This window comes from Rhinopithecus roxellana, chromosome 5 (assembly GCF_007565055.1).
Source record: "Rhinopithecus roxellana isolate Shanxi Qingling chromosome 5, ASM756505v1, whole genome shotgun sequence".
Taxonomy (NCBI): Eukaryota; Metazoa; Chordata; class Mammalia; order Primates; family Cercopithecidae; genus Rhinopithecus; species Rhinopithecus roxellana.
Window position 1 is genome coordinate 157,765,386 of NC_044553.1, and position 16,163 is coordinate 157,781,548.

Here is a 16,163-nt window from a genome sequence, read left to right on the forward strand (position 1 = left end):
CTCCAGATTCCAGCGAGTGGCAACTTCTACATAAAATCTGAACCCAGGTGTGGCCAGGTGTGGTGGCTCATGTCTGTAATCCCAATGTTTTGGGAGGCTGAAGAGAGAGGATCACTTGAGGCCAGGAGTTTGAGACCAGTCTAGGAAACATAGCAAGGCCCTATCGCTACAAAAAAATTTTAAAAATTAGCTGGGCATGGCGGTACACGCCCATAATCCCAGCTACTTGGGAGGCTGAGACAGGAGGATCACTTGAGCCCAGAAGGATGAGGCTGCTGTGAGCTATGATCATGCCACTGCACTCCAGCCTGGGTGACAGAGTGAGACCCTATCTCAAAGAAAAAAAAACAAACAAACACACAGCAAAGCACCATGGCACACGTTTACCTATGTAACAATCCTGCACATACTGCACACATGCATCCTGGAACTTAAAATAAATTTAAATATTAAAAAAAAAACAAAAACAGGATGAGCATCTGGATGCAGCCTTCTTAGGAGCATGGGGACCTGGCAGGATGGTGCTGTTCTGCCTCTTTACCTTCCCAGCAGCATCTTATTCCCATGGCCCCAGCAGGTCGATGTGCTTCTAACTGATATGCTTCTCCCCTGAAGCAGGGGAGGGGTCATGGGGGTCAGGAAGTAAGTGCTGACCTGAGGCTGCAGCACCCAGGTACAGCCATCTCCCAGTTGAAGAACTCCACAGGTGAGTTCATCAAGCATGCAGGGGTGCGGGATGCTCCCAGACCACCGTTCCTCCTGACAGCACTGTCACCTGGACAGCCACAGTGGAATGTCCCTTCTGAGCGCTGCTTACCTCTTACCAAGGGCTCCATTGGCTGCCTCCATGCCCAGAAGGACCCCCACCTCCCCCAGCCCCCACCCTGCAATTAAGAACAGAGATCCACATTTTCCCTCCTCAGCCCTTCCCCACCCCTGCTCCGGCCAAGGGAGAGGCACTAATTTATAAGTTGCAGATAATGTCACCCACCATTCATCCAAATGTGTCACTAACATCCCATTAGACTGTAATTATTTTTTAATTAAAACTAAGAAAACTGGCATGCCTGAGCCGACTTTATGCATCTGTTATGGGTTAAAATAGCTTTTAAAAAATGTTTCGGAGACCGCAGTCTATTGTGGCCGCGGCCCCTGCCAAAGAAAACGCAAGCTTGCTTATTTTCTCCATGGGGCGCAACAGTGCCTATGTGTGCCGGTACAGAATCGGCTGGCCGTGAAAAGAATTCTAAATAAAACACAAACATGGAATTTGGCAACGCCACAGAAGCAAGCTTAAGACTAATTCCAGCATGCGGACGGCTCTCACATAGTAAGTCTGGCTCCAGCATAAACGAAACCAGGCACTGTAAAATACCAAGGCACGTTGGAGTTTCAACTTAAAGGGGCAGAACACTGATTCCAGGTATAAAAGCTTATTAAGCCGGCTCGCACTGCCTCCATAAATCCATAGGTTATTAGCTGTTTGCTTTCAGCCAATCCCTTCTTAAAGAGATGTATGTTAAGAGAGAGAAAGAGAGAGAACAACAAATGAAAACCATCACTTTGCACTTGACTTTTAGTGCAGTGGTTCTGGAAACACTGTATTCATTATCTCAATTAGAGGAGAAAGAGACCTCAAATACACACAAACCCGAAACGGAGGAGAAAAGCAGGGAAGTAGCGGCTGAGAGACGAGAGGATGAATGCGGCCCCCAGGAACAGAAGGCAGTGCCGGGAACAGAGGAAAAAGCCCCATGGACCCTGGAATGCCTCCACCCGGGGAAGTGGCAATGACAGTGATTGCAATAATAATAATAATCATAGTTATAACAACAATAAAAATATAGCAGTAATACCTGCTACTATTCAGCCCCTTTCACAGGCCAGCTGCTGCTTAAGGCCGCACAGTGTAACAGAGAAAGACTCTAAGGTAGGATAAAACAGTCAAGTGTCCGAAATCGGACTGCCTCCATTTCCTTATCTGTAAAAAGGGGATGTGAAAAGTGCCTTCCTCACAGAATTGGGGTGAGGGATATTGAAGATGAAGCCCACAATGAACGCTTAGCATAGCACCCCATTATCACTGCTAGCCACCCACTCTGTCATAAGATGGTGTTGTTCTCATGCCACAGGTGGGGAACCAGATGCACACAAAGGCTGGGCTACCCACCCAAGGCCAAAGCTCAGAGACATCCGAGTCGGGATTTGAACCCAGCCGTTCACCTCCACAGTCCTTATTCTCTCTGCACTCACTCCTGGTGGGTCACACACCAGACTGGCCACATTTCCCAGCACTGTGGATTGTGGGCTCCCTCTGAGACTGGGGGCGGGGGGTCAGTCTCCCCCAGGAGGTACTGAGAAGGTGAATTCAGCTCTAGAGAGAGACTTGCCCTCAAAGGCCTCAGCAGGCCTCAGGATGGACACACACCACAATCCAGGAAGAATCAGAAAGTTCAGGGAAGAGAAATAATCACAAGTGCCCTCACCATAAACACGGAGCATGGGGGGTTGGGAGGGGCCTGTTCTGTGCTGATAGTTCTCCCTGGACTGCACACACACACACACACACACACACACATATACACTCAACATGCACATATGCACATACATACATGCTCACACACAAAATCACACGCACACATGCACACACATATATGCACATATACCGCATACACTCAGATATACACATATGTACTCACATATGCACATACAACTATCCACATACATACACACATATGCACACACGTGTGCACACAAATACACACATATGCACATATGCTCTCACATCTACACACATACACATGCATGCACATATATACACTCAGACATGTACACACATGCACATCCCCACATTCACATATACACTGACATGCACAAATACCCACATACACATGTGCACACACAAATACATGTGTGTACATGCACACATATACACAAATATGCATATATACACTCACATGTACACACATGCATGCTCATATATACACTCAGATATGTACACACATGCATGTTCATATATACACTCAGACATGTACACACATGCACACCCACACATACACATATGCTGACATATGCAAATACCCACATATACACTCACAAATACACTCACATATACACGTGTACACACATGCACATGTATGCACATATACACTCTCACACGTACAAACACACACACATACAGACACACACACACACATACAGGGCCTTTTATTACAGATCTGTGCCAGGCACAAGGACCCTGGCAGAGGCAATGGGAAAAACCAGGGAGAAAATTACATGAGGCAATGTTTGGCTCCAAATGAAAAAGCTGTGGAATGTTTTCCCTCAAGTCTTGGTTACTTCTTGCAGGTCCACTCAGACCCTGTCAGGTCCACCTCATTCGGGGGAAACTCCCACCCCCTGGCCTCTGAGCTGAACCAGCTGCTGTTCTCTCAATGCTACCGGCTTCCAGATGGGGAGTAGCCAGGACATCCCAGGCTCCAGCACCCACAGAAGCCGCGGTAGGCTGGTGGAACACCACTCCTCAAATACAAGCTCAGTAAAACGGTACTCAGAACTGGGCTCCTTAACCTCTGACCCCGCCGCCTGCCACCACCCCCTCCCCACAAGCCTCAGGTGTGCTCTGACTTGGTGACATCATCACATGCCAGTGGGCCCCAAGTTCCTCTCCCTGAAAACATGTACCATATCTTAGAAGATGCAAACTAAAAATACTCCTGGCTTCTCAGAGCCAGTTGACAAAAATAATTATATTTTCTTTTAAAATCTGGATTATAGGCAAGTGTGTGTCCAGTTATTTTTAGCTCCTATTCAACTCTGTTAATTCTCATAATAATTATTGCAGATTTTTTTTTTTTTTTTTTTTGAGACAGTCTCGCTTTGTTGCCCAGGCTGGAGTGCACTGAAGCGATCTCAGCTCACTTCAAGCTCTGCCTCCCGGATTCACGCCATTCTCCTGCCTCAGCCTCCCAAGTAGCTGGGACTACAGGCGCCCGCCACCATGCCTGGCTAATTTTGTGTGTCTGTGTGTGTTTTTAGTAGAGACGGGGTTTCACCACGTTAGCCAGGATGGTCTTGATCTCCTGACCTCGTGATCCGCCCGCCTCGGCCTCCCAAAGTGCTGGGATTACAGGCATGAGCCACTGCGCCCAGCCGCAGATTTTTTGAAACCATCCCCCCGCCCTATTGTTAATAGCTGTGTTCTGACTCAGCGTGGGGGCAGGGCTGGGGGGCCACATGTGACCACACTGCCTTCCACAAACACACAAGTCTGAGTGCTAGCCGAAGGGCCAGGCATTTCAGAATCACCACATTCCTGAGAAAAAAGGAACATGTGTCCATCTTGTCAAAAACCAATTCCAGGTTCAATGCAGGAGACACTTGGGGAATCCCCTGTAAGTGCCTGAACCTGTCCCAGACCTCAGTTCGCCGAGGAGACCAGCTGGGTTTCCTGCCCTGGAAGGGCCTAGAATCCAGCAAGAGGCATGCAGAGAAGATTGAATGGGGCCACAGCCAGATCCCAGGACCTGTAAATGTGAACTTATCTGGGGAAAAGATCACTGCAGGCGTGATTAAGTGAAGGCTTTTGACAAGATCATTCCGGATGGTCTAGGTGGGTCCTGAATCCAAAGACAATTGTCTTTTTTATTTTAATTGTTCAGAAGAGAAGACAACCCCAGAGTAGAAAGCTGTGTGCCCACAGAGGCAGGGAATCAGGGAGCACGGCCCTGCCGACACCTCCGGCTTGGACCTGTGGCCTCAAAAACTGTGAGAGAATACATTTCTTTTCTTTCTTTCTTTCTTTTTTTTTTTTTTTAGACAGGGTCTCACTGTGTTGCCCAAGGCTGGAGTGCAGTGGCACGATCTCAGCTCATGGCAGCCTTGACCTCCCTGGGCTCAAGGGATCCTCCTGCCTCAGCCTCCCCAGGCATACACCAGGATTACAGGTGTATGCCACCATTCTTGGCTAATTTTTTTAGAGAATGGGTTTCGCCATGTTGCCCAAGCTGGTCTTGAACTCCTGGGCTCAAGAGATCCATGCACTTCAGCCTCCCAAAGTGCTGGGATTACAGGTGTGAGCCACCGCACCTGACCACAGAATCAATTTCTTATTGTCTTAAGCCACCCAGTCTGTACCCATTTGCTACAGTAGCCCTGGGACACTAATACAGGACAATAGAGAGAAAACACAACCACTAATAAAGATCATTGCAATTACCATCCCAATATACAAAGGACCCAAGGCCACTCACTTGAGATTCCCTGTCCCCAGTCCCTCCCAGCCCAGCCAAGGAGGCAAAACCAGTGTGATGATTCCCATCAGGCGGGGAGACCCCACAAGGCTCAGAGAGGGCCAAAGCGTGCACAGGACACCGAGTGAACTCCACCTCGCTCCTAGGGATTCTGATTCCAAATACGGGGTTCCTTCTGCTACGTCACACTCAAATCAACACCCTGAAGACACAACAGAAAGAACAATGGAAATTGTCCATTTTTAGAATTTTCTTCCCCAAACTATCAAGGTAGCTAAATGTTCAGCTTTGTTTAAAAAAAAAAAAAAAAAAAAAGCTGTCCTGGGAGACAGAGCTGAGAACTGTCATGGGGAACCATTTCCAAGAGAAAAGGGATTCAAGACCCTCAACTAAAATATACTGAAGGTGGTAGCCCCCAGCAGTCTGGCGGTGACTACAGGTGCCACACCCAGGCTGGCTGAGGCTGGATTCAAACCGCCCTCAGGTTTATGACCCACCTAACTTGGGACAGTTGTCACGTAGCTGAGAGGCAGGTTCCTTGGCTATCAACTCCAACTGTCCAAAAAACACTAAAATTACCCAACAGTCAGATGAGGATGCGGAGAAATGAGAACCTTTGTGCACCATTGGTGAGAATGTAAAACGGTGTAGCCACCGTGAAAAACGGTCTGGCAATTCCTCAAAAATTTAAATATAGGATTACCCTTTGATGCAGAAACTCCACTTCCGGGTATAAACCCAAAAGAACTGAAAGCAAGGATTCAAACAGATTATTGTCCACCCGTGTTCTTAGCTGTGCCATTAACAATAGCCAAAAGCAGCCCAACTGTCCTATCTATGGATGGGTGGATAAGCAAAATGTGGTCTATCCATACGATAGAATATTATTCAGCCTCAAGAAGGAAGGAGATTGTAACATATGCTACAACATGGATGGACCTCGAAGACACTATACTAAGTGAAATGAGCCAGGCACAAAAGGACAAGCACTGTATGATTCCACTTACCTGAGGAACCTAGAATAGTCACATTCAGAGAGACAGAATGGAGAATGGGGGGCTGGGGAGAGGGGAAATGGGAAGTTAGTGTTTAATGGGGCCAGAGCTCTGTTTGGGATGACGGAAAACCTCTGGAAATGGACGGTGGTGATGGTTGCATAACAATTGCAATGTACTTATTGCCACCGAACTGTGCACTTAAAAATGGTTAAAATGGTAAATCTAGTGTTTATCTTACCACAATTTTAAAAACTCACAATCGAAGCATTGTGAGAATCACTGGAGATACACAGAAAGCCCACAGCACAGAGTGGACCCTGGATCAGTGGTATTTTTTAAGATTAAAATGCTAATAACTGAGCTGGCTAATAAAACGCAAGGAAATTCATGCAAAAGAACTTGAGTCAGAAAGGACTGGTTAAATACAACACCAAGAGCAGACTCACACACCCAGCGGGCCTCGCCCCACCAGCTATTCCTCACTTCTTAACAAAGGCAATAATTTAAAATGTCCGGTTTTATGAAAAGATTCCAGTGGCCCCCGTTTCTGCAGGTAGTGACTCCATTTTTGCATTCACTTCCCTGGAGAAGTCCTGAGCCCTCTGATCCCTTCCTTGAGAATCATACAATACTGGCGTTCTAATTACCCGGGACTCAGGCTGGCCCAGCAGCAGCTCCGTGATTCACGAGCTCACTCCTCTCCCTTGGCTGCTCCTACTCACACCTGCCAGGTACAAGGCCAGGTGGGAGGGGCAGGCCAGGAGCTAGACGCAAGGACAGGAGCAGGATGCCCACGTGGGCCGCAGGCTCGAGGAGGCCTGAATTCAAATCCCGCCTGTGCCGTCCACCAGATGCACAAGGAAAACAAATTCGCATCTGCAAAAACCAGGAGCAGGTCCTGTCACCTCTCACCTGTGAACTATGAAAGGAGCTGCCTGGAAAGCCCAAATTCAGATCTGGGAGAGAAGGCTCCACCTGGGGCACCCCCATGGCAGTGAGTTCCTCTAGGGCAAGGACGCTATCATGCCCATTTCTGGATCCCTACACTGTAGCCCAGGGTCTGGCACATGTATGACCAGCGTATGAAGGAAGACCTGGGGGACCCTCCCGGGGACCATATCTGAGTTTGATCTGGTTTCCCCAGCATAATGCTGGGCCCCACAGAGGGGCCCCTGCCGACCGAGGGTTCTGTCCCACTTCTTTTTGGGTAAAAGTGGCCAGCCTTGATTATGTTGGAATAAATTATATATCATGGTTTAGACTATTTGGGTTTAATTGTGAAATATACACAGAACACAGCCCCTCTACCCCGACCCTGCCCTCAGGTTTGAAAAGTCAAGTACATTTGGTTCCCCTCTCCCCCCACCATAAAAACAACAAAGAACGCCTCAAGCTTTCTTAAGGGCTATGATTTCTTTCACTCCGCAGCGGGAACAAAAAAAAAAAAAAAAATGGATTCCACTGCCCTGTGTACAAAAACAAGGAGGACGCTCATAAGAGAATGTGGCTAGCAGCGTTTTCTGTGTTTCCTCTGCTTTCTCTCATGGGTGTAGACACCGCCTTTTCTGGGTCTTCGTCATCCCCCAGCATCTCCTGGGCACCTGCTGGGACTCAGCCCCGCCCCAGTCACTGGAGAGACAGAGATGAGCCTGGTCGAGGAAATGGACTTGGTCAAGGCTGGTGTGGGGCCACATGCCAAGTCCCTGACTCCCAGTCAGACCCCCAAAACCCAATTTGAGGTGATCGGATGAGAAGATCTTGCCCATGCTCTAGCCCTCTTCTTCAAGGTCAAAACTGCCTTCTGGTGGACTGAGGATCGGTGACTTTGTTTCCCTCTACGTCCAGCCAGGGCTGGAGGAAGCTTGGAGTCGGCAGGCCCCTTCCCAGAAGACACCACATCCACACCTGTCACTGCCCACGGTGGACTGGACCCTCGGCCCCACGTTTCCCAGCGGTAAAACCCCAGTAGACGTCCCGACCCTCCCAGCTCCCATAAGCCCAGCCCTTTCATTTCTTTCTTTTTCTTTCTTTCCTTCCTTCCTTTCCTTTCTTTCTTTCTCTCTTTCTTTCTGCTACAAGTAAACTTTATTTGATGTAAATGTAATACCACATTTTCAAGTTTCACAATGAGTATTTGACATAAATAATCATTTAAATTAGGAATATAAGTATGCACGGTCACTTGAGCTAATTTGCAGTTCAGGGGCTGGTCCAAGCTTTGTCTGAAAGCTTTTTTCCCCTTTCGGAAAAAGTAGCCCTTCCCTTTGCCTAGTAAGAAACACTGTCAATGGGAGTTGGAAGAAGTTCATAATCCACCTTGGAATTCCAGCTGATCTGTGAGAGGACAGCTTTCTGTATTCTAGAAAAATAATATTCTCTTTCAGTTCATTCATTTTTCCCCATGGAAGATACCGGCACTCTCCTCATTTACTGTCTGTCTCCTTAGCTGCTGCTTATTACATCGGACCATTTTTTTAAAAATATAATATCTGCAAAGAGATCTCTTCTGTCCCCTTAGCTGCCCCTCATGTCTACCATTTTGTGGAGAGGGTAGGGTGGTGGGAGCCAGGGGCCAGAATTGCTTAGGCACACATTTGATTTCAGGTACAGAGAACACAGATTCTCTGAAAGGAACCCCATGGGGGTCGGGAGCATTTTCCAAAAGTGGTCCGGGTGACCTTCAGTTCACACAATTCGGTTTAACACAGCGCTGCTCCGTGAGGATGAACACGTGAATGCCCCCTTTCCAGAAGCAGCACCACCTTTCATGGAAAACCTATTACTCTCTCACTTCTTCCACATAACACACGGTTATGGACCAGCCGTGGGCCCACGGCACCCTTGGATAAAATGAGAGTCAAAACCACACCAATAATCACGTGGATTCCAACGCAGTCAGGCCTCACTTGTGCTTCATTCAGGTAAAAATCCCTGCAGAAGGTACCCCCGTGCTCAGCAGTGTTAGCACAGGGACAAGCTGTCCTCAGGCGGAGCACCTCTCCATCCTGAGATCTGCTCCTGAGCTGCGCCATGGCAAGAAGGGAGAGAGCACCCGGGCGGCAGCCAATGTATTCATTTTTTTCAAATAGAGAGAGGTGCCATGGAGACATGCATTTCATATCCACTGAGTGAGGAGGCCCTCCATGGGGCACCTCCACCATGGTGAGTTCCTCTAGGGCAAGGACCCTGTCATGCTCATTTCCGGATCCCTCAGTCTAGCCCAGGGTCTGGCACAAGGATGACCAGTGCATGAAGGACGACCTTCAGGACCCTCCCAGGAAATAAATCGGAGTTTCATCTGGTTTTCTACCAGCAGCTCCTTCTCTGTTGTCCACTACAGCCCAATGGGAAGCTGGAGCGGAGAGCTCCGAGCACAGCTGGGAGGCTGGCCAGACCTGAGTCTGAATCTCTGTTTTGAGACTCTCTGTCCAAGTTCTGCTATTTGTGTGCTGTGTGACCCCTGGTGGGTTGTGTGGCCTCTCTGAGCCCCACTATCCTCATAAGCAAAAGGGTGGGGGAGTGCCTCTTCTTGGGAGCGTTATGACGATGAGACGTCATGCCCAGGACTGAGCTGGCCCTTCAGCAAACAGTGGCAAGTCCCAGGAGTGCTGATGATGTTGACCCTTCCTCTGCCTTCATTCATACTAAGAAACTCTCCCGGGCAAGTGGCTTTCTAAGAGCTAAGTCATCACCGGTGTGCTGGGTACCCAAGGCCACAGTCTCAAAAGGCTTTCCAGCAGCTCAGCTTTCTCCCTCCTTCCCCTCCCACTGGCCTTTTCCCTCTGATTCCCCCAGGCACTGGTCATGGGCTATGGCCACACCCAGATGGTAGCTGTTCATGGGACCTGCCAGTGAAGGGATGGTCAGCAAATACTTCAGTGTTCCCATTTTACAGATGGGGAAACTGAAGCTTGGAGAGAGGAAGTAAGTGGCTAGCCTGGGATCATATACTCACACCCATTCACTGCAAGGGAAGGACCGAGATGGCCCCATCTCTAGAGCTTCCCACCATGCCTGCAGTCTAGTATGGGTCCACAATGACATTGAACTTCAAACACGCATCCATGCCACAGAGCCCCACGGGGACAGGGCAACCAGCTGTCAAAGCACAACCCCAGAGTCTCAAACCCACGATGTGCCCAGTGTGCTCCCACTGCAGATAGTAGAGCTGAAGGCCAAGGCGCCCAATGTGGGGCTCCTCAACATCAGAGCTCTACCTGCTGCCCAGTCTCACTGCAGGTTTCACACTGAGCCTCACAGTCAGGCAGAGAGCAATCTTTAAGTGGCTTCCACTGGGTGGTGAATTTCTTCTTCTGGTTTTCAATGAAAATTCAAGAGGGGCAGTATGGCCTAGTGGGCAGACCCAGGTATATGAGTCAGCTCTGCCACCCACATGTCATGGCTTCATCCCCACTGTCTTCCTTGGTTTCCCCATTTATATGATGAAGGGGTTGGAGGAGATGATCTCTTGGGATCCCTGGTCTTGGATTGTTAAAGATTGACTTGACCTCAGGTCACCCAATAACCCATTTCTGGGCCAGTCCGCTGCACACAGAGGGCAATGCCAGCCTCCTCTGCCACTTTCCAAGTCCCTTTAAAGGAGAACAGGGCTGCCTTGCTCTGAGGTCTCTGATGTCCATGGCCAATGCTGCTTCTTCACATCCACTAACTGCTTGAAAGCGCTGCATCCAGCACTGCATTAAAAATTAATTACACATGCTATCTTATTGCCAGTGCATAATGTAATGAGCACCAGCTGTGCTAAACAGCCAAACTCCTTTTTAAGACAGCTATAAAAAAAAAAAAAAAAAAAGGAAAAAAAGAAAGAAAGAAAGAAACTGCACTTCCAAATGCCTCTCCTGTCAGAGCAGAAAAACAGCAACATCTTGTATGGATTTGAACAGAATTCTTTGATTTAGCTCTGCCTTCAGAACGTCTGAAGGGCCAACTCAGAGAGTGAAATGGAATCTGGCGAGGCTGCAGCAATCTCCACTCAGGGATTTGCTGGGGCCTCTTTTATCTAAGGACAGTCATGCTGGTAGGTGCCCCACCCCCAACAGAGCCACAGTGCAGCCCTTCTGTTGTCCCCAACTCCTCAGCTCCTCTGGCCACTGCTGATACTGTAGGAAATGTCACTTTCCAGCTATGTGGGATAGGGGACTTTCTGGCATCCACCAAGCCCTGCCACCCTTGGCTACCTCCAGCACTCTGAGAATCAGCTTCCCCCACCCTGGGGGCCTTGCAGCTCTCCATGGCTTTTCCTGGCACTTCCTCCGGTCACAGAAAGAGGCATCTGGGTTTTCAAGGCAGGCGGGCATGGACAGCCTCTGCAGCAGTGTGACCTCAAGAAGCAGGCAGGTGCTAGGGTGGAATCAATGGCACTTGCATGCAGGAAGAGCAACAGCACTGTAAATGCTGGTTTGCGGATGCTGGGACCACCAGCCCTTGGGCAATGTAGACATTGCAAGGCATACAGATGACTCTCTAAATTTTTAATAACTCCCCTGAAAGCCCTTTTCCTACATCGAGCCAGCCCCCATCAACCCTGGGACCTGTCTGGTTAGCCCAGAAGGATCCTAACAACAAACGTTACTTTGCAAAGGGAATCCCATGAGCACGTTTTCCAACCTTCCCATGACGGAGCTCTGCTGTCCATACACACTCACTCACACGGTTCTTTTCGTCTTCACCCCCATACTCACCCCTCCCTCCAGTCTCAGTGGCCGATCTAACGCCCTCCTGGAGTGCCTCTGGCACCCCCTGCACCAGAATCAAGGCGGCACATCAGAAGGGGCCTGGTGAGGTTAACCATCTCTGTCTGCATCACCGTTTGGCTTCCCATGGATCCTCCGGTGTTAATCAAACCCAGTCCAGAATGAAACTACAGCTTGCTTCTTGTTCTGATATGAAATGTGCAAAGCACACACCATATCATTAACATAAAACTTCCAGAAATAAGGCCACTTTCCAGGCAGACTGTATTAATTGCATCAGGCTTCCACAGCTAGGGTGGTCTAATCCACGGCGCCCCATTGGACGGCTCTGGTTATAAAACCAACACAAAATGAACACTGGGATATAATTGAAGGAGGAGAAAAGGATAGATTCTATGGTTAAACCCTACTATTTACTTACAGGTATTCTTTTATCTTTATTGTCCCTTTAACCCATGCCAAGAAACCCCAGACTAGTTAAATAACACAGCAAGCACAATTTCAGTAGAAAAGTAAATTGAATTTAACTTTACAAGATTGCCCTGTGATTTCAGCATATACTAATGACTGCAACTGACTCCCTCTATTAAAGCCACACACTTCCACTTCCCCGAGCTGGGATCCTGTGTGTTCTTGCGTGAGACCTTGAACTTCACCAAGTACACGTATTAATCACTGTGGCTGATGACCATTTGCAGCTTTTAAATATGCAATGAAGTGTCTCAGTTCCTATTCCACCTCCCAAAGCTGGTACATGAGCTGAGCCAGCCAAGAGGCTAAATACTTTTAAGAATGGAAAGCGAGGATCCAGCTTGTAGCGAGACCTGATGGAGTCTCAATGTTGTGAAACCCATTCGGCTCGTGCACGGACTCTAACTTCGACAGGGCTCACTCGGCACATGGCGTTGTTCTCAGCACCTGGCCCATATGATCTCACACAATCCCCAGAACGACCCTTCAGAGCCTGTCCTATCCATAGCTCCATTTTATAGATGGGGAAACTGAGGAATGGAGAAGGGAAATGACTACGCGGGGCAGAACAGCCTTCACCCCCAAGCAATCTCATACACTTGACGACCGCCTTCCAATCGTGGAAGCCTCAGAACAGGGAAGGGTCCCAGCATGCGGGGCACAAAGCCCAAGAGTGTCCAAACCATTCTCTGAATGCCCCACGCCCTGCCCTGGGAACCTAGCTAGCCCCATGCTCACTCCACCCACAGCAGCTCCACGCTGACCTGTCTCAGAAAATAACACGAGCCTCATTTTCAAACGTTGCATACACACACATATACATACAAAGATGTATTTTTACAGAAGGGGAAACTGAGGCAATGACTTCTTTAGGGCCTCTGGCCAGCTGAAGCAAAGACCAGGACCACAGTCTGAGGCTCTTGACCCCACAGCCACTGTGCCAAATCCTCTATGTGAAATTTCTCGGGAAGAAATTTCAGTTCCCAGGAATGCCTACAGTCAAAGCCCCACATTCCTTCAGCAGGGTCAAAAAGAGTCAGGATCCCCGAGTCCCTTCTCCGCAGTGCGACCGTTGGAAGGAGGTCTAGGCTTGGGGTCTCGGGAGGCAGGACCACCTGGGATGCTGCCAGCCCAGGGTGTGCACAAACACACATACCTGTGTGGTTTTCTCCCCCCGGTAAAATCACATCCTTCTATAAATAACTGCGGATGCAGTAACAGGCATGCAATTAACCTGTATGAAACACGTTTACATTGGGGTTCTCCGTATTAATTTGAAGAGATGGGTTCAGTGCATCCTGATCTGAAAAGGGACAAAACCAAGTAAGGACGGCAGGCCCATTCCATCTTTACAAAGGCCTGCTTCTTCCTAACGGGCTACTGGGAACTTAATGACTCCATTCCAACTACTAATTAAACAGGCACTAAAAACACTTAAGCAAACAGCCCTGTGCTAGGGACACAAACCACAAAGGGACAAAAAAAACACCAGAATAGGATAGTTTCAGGTATTGAAACTGATCGGGAAACATGGTAGTGCAAGCTGGTGCGGGCCAATGAACTGGGACCGAATGAAAACAGAGAACTGTACTGGACATGGTGGTAGAGGGCAGGAGGTAAGAGCAGGCCCCTTAGAAGGGTCTCCTGAAGCAGTCCTAGGGGCTCAGCCTCCTGCAGTCCCAACCCCAGGAACAGGACACTGCCCTTCCTCATGCCCCTCCCAGAGCACTGCAATCAAGCATTGGTTGCTCACAGGCTCTGAGTCCTGGCAGCTCTCAAGGCCTAAAATCTAAAAAGGCCTTTAATGCCAGATGAAGAGCCAGAGCCAAAGATGTGGCAGGTGCCGGATGGACAGCCTGGGATCAAATCCCACCTCCACCACTCCCTCCCTCCCTGCTCCTCTTTCCCCTTCTGCAGGTCCCCATTCTCTGCCCTCCCCACCACTAGACTGCAAGCTACAAGAGGGCAGGGACCCACCTGCCGACTCTTCCTGTGTGTGCACAGTGCTACAAGCTAGGGGCCTTCCAAATGGCTTCAAGCTAAAGAATGAATAAATGGATGGATCAATGGATGGATGAATGGATGGATGGATGGATGGATGGATGGATGGATGGATGGATGCATGCATGCATGGAGGGATGCATGGATGGATGGATGGATGGATGGATGGATGGATGCATGGAGGGATGCATGGATGGATGGATGGATGGATGGATGGATGGATGGATGGATGCATGGATGGATGGATGGATGGATGGATGGATGGATGGATGATGGATGCATGGATGGATGGATGGATGGATGGATGGATGGATGGATGGATGGATGCATGGATGCATGGATGGATGGATGGATGGATGGATGGATGGATGGATGGATGCATGGATGCATGGATGCATGGATGGATGGATGGATGGATGGATGTGAGCTGTGAGAACTCAACGTCTCTGAACATTTTCTCATCTGCAAAGTGAGGAGAGTGAAGTATTAGGGTTGCTGTGAGGGTTAAATTCAAGAAGGCACACAAATGCCCAGCACAATGCAGCACACGGCAGGCCCTCCACAAACAGTCTTCATAAGGATCCTAGTGGCATGTATGAGGACTTGCTGATGGCAGAGTCCCCCAGAGCCAAGGCAGTGGAAAGCTCATTCAACCTCCCGTGGATGTCAGCAGAGGCAGTGTGGCTCCACAGGAAGAGGGGTGGCCTTTCAGGAGGCATCCAAGGACAAAGCCCCGTTCTGCCACCCTGGCCAGCCACTCTCCCTCCCCGAGCCTTTGCTTCTCCATCTGCAAAATGGGGATGGTAACAGCTCCTGCTCAGCACCATACAAAGATGCTAAGCGGGCCTGGCCACATGAGGAAAGGGCTCAGTCCTCTAGCTGAGTCTCATCTACTTCAGCAACTTCTAAGTAGGGCCAACAGAGGGTTAAGCAAAGCCCTGGGTGAGCCTCTGGTGAGATCAGATTTCTGTACCACAGAACTCGACCGCGTCCAGTAATAAACACTCAGGCTGATCTTTGATAGCACGGCCCCCCCAGTGGCTGCAGGGGCTGCAGCGCTAATGACAGGAAGCCAAGAGAGCAGGGCAACCACCCAGACAGAGCAGGCAAGCGAGCAGGGCCTTCCACAGACTCACAGAACAGATCTACTGAGCCAGGACAGGAGCCCCGAGCACCTGGGGACCAGCACAGCCCAGAGAAGGGAGCCAGCGTCTTTGCAAGTGGTTCCGACTCCTTCCCAGGAGATTTTGGGTTTTGCTTTGTGCATTTAAGGCACAAGTCCAGTAAGAAACCAGAACTCCCTCTTGGAAGCAAGATCCTATGATGTCACCACCTGTCACAGCAGGGAGGGTATACTAAAGGCTCCAGGCCACCCTACAAGGGAGCTCTGGAGCCCAGGGAGCTCTGAACCTTGGAGCAGGGGCTGCCTGTGGCCTTTTACAGAGTTGTGGCCATGGCCTTTTGCAGAGCTGTGGCTCCAACAGGGACCGTCCCTGGGGACAGCTTCAATTAAAAACAAAACCTGCCCAATAAAAATTGTCTTCCTTTCACAACTCAAGTCAAGAGAAAGCCTGCAACATCCCTAGTGACAAAGCAGGGACCAATCAAATCTGCCCCAGCTCTGCACCCCCCCTCTCCTTTCCTGCCCCTGCCACAGAAACCAGGCCATGGCCGCTCACCACATGTGTCTGTGTCAGCATCCTGGCTTACTTGGCCACAGTGCTTTC

The 16,163-nt window shown here is 49.4% G+C and overlaps 1 protein-coding gene across 5 annotated transcripts in view; it reads right to left on the minus strand.

Moving 5' to 3' along the window:
* BCL11B (BAF chromatin remodeling complex subunit BCL11B) overlaps window positions 1-16,163 on the minus strand; it is a 103,686-nt gene that overhangs the window by 45,048 nt on the left and 42,475 nt on the right. The window lies entirely within an intron of this gene.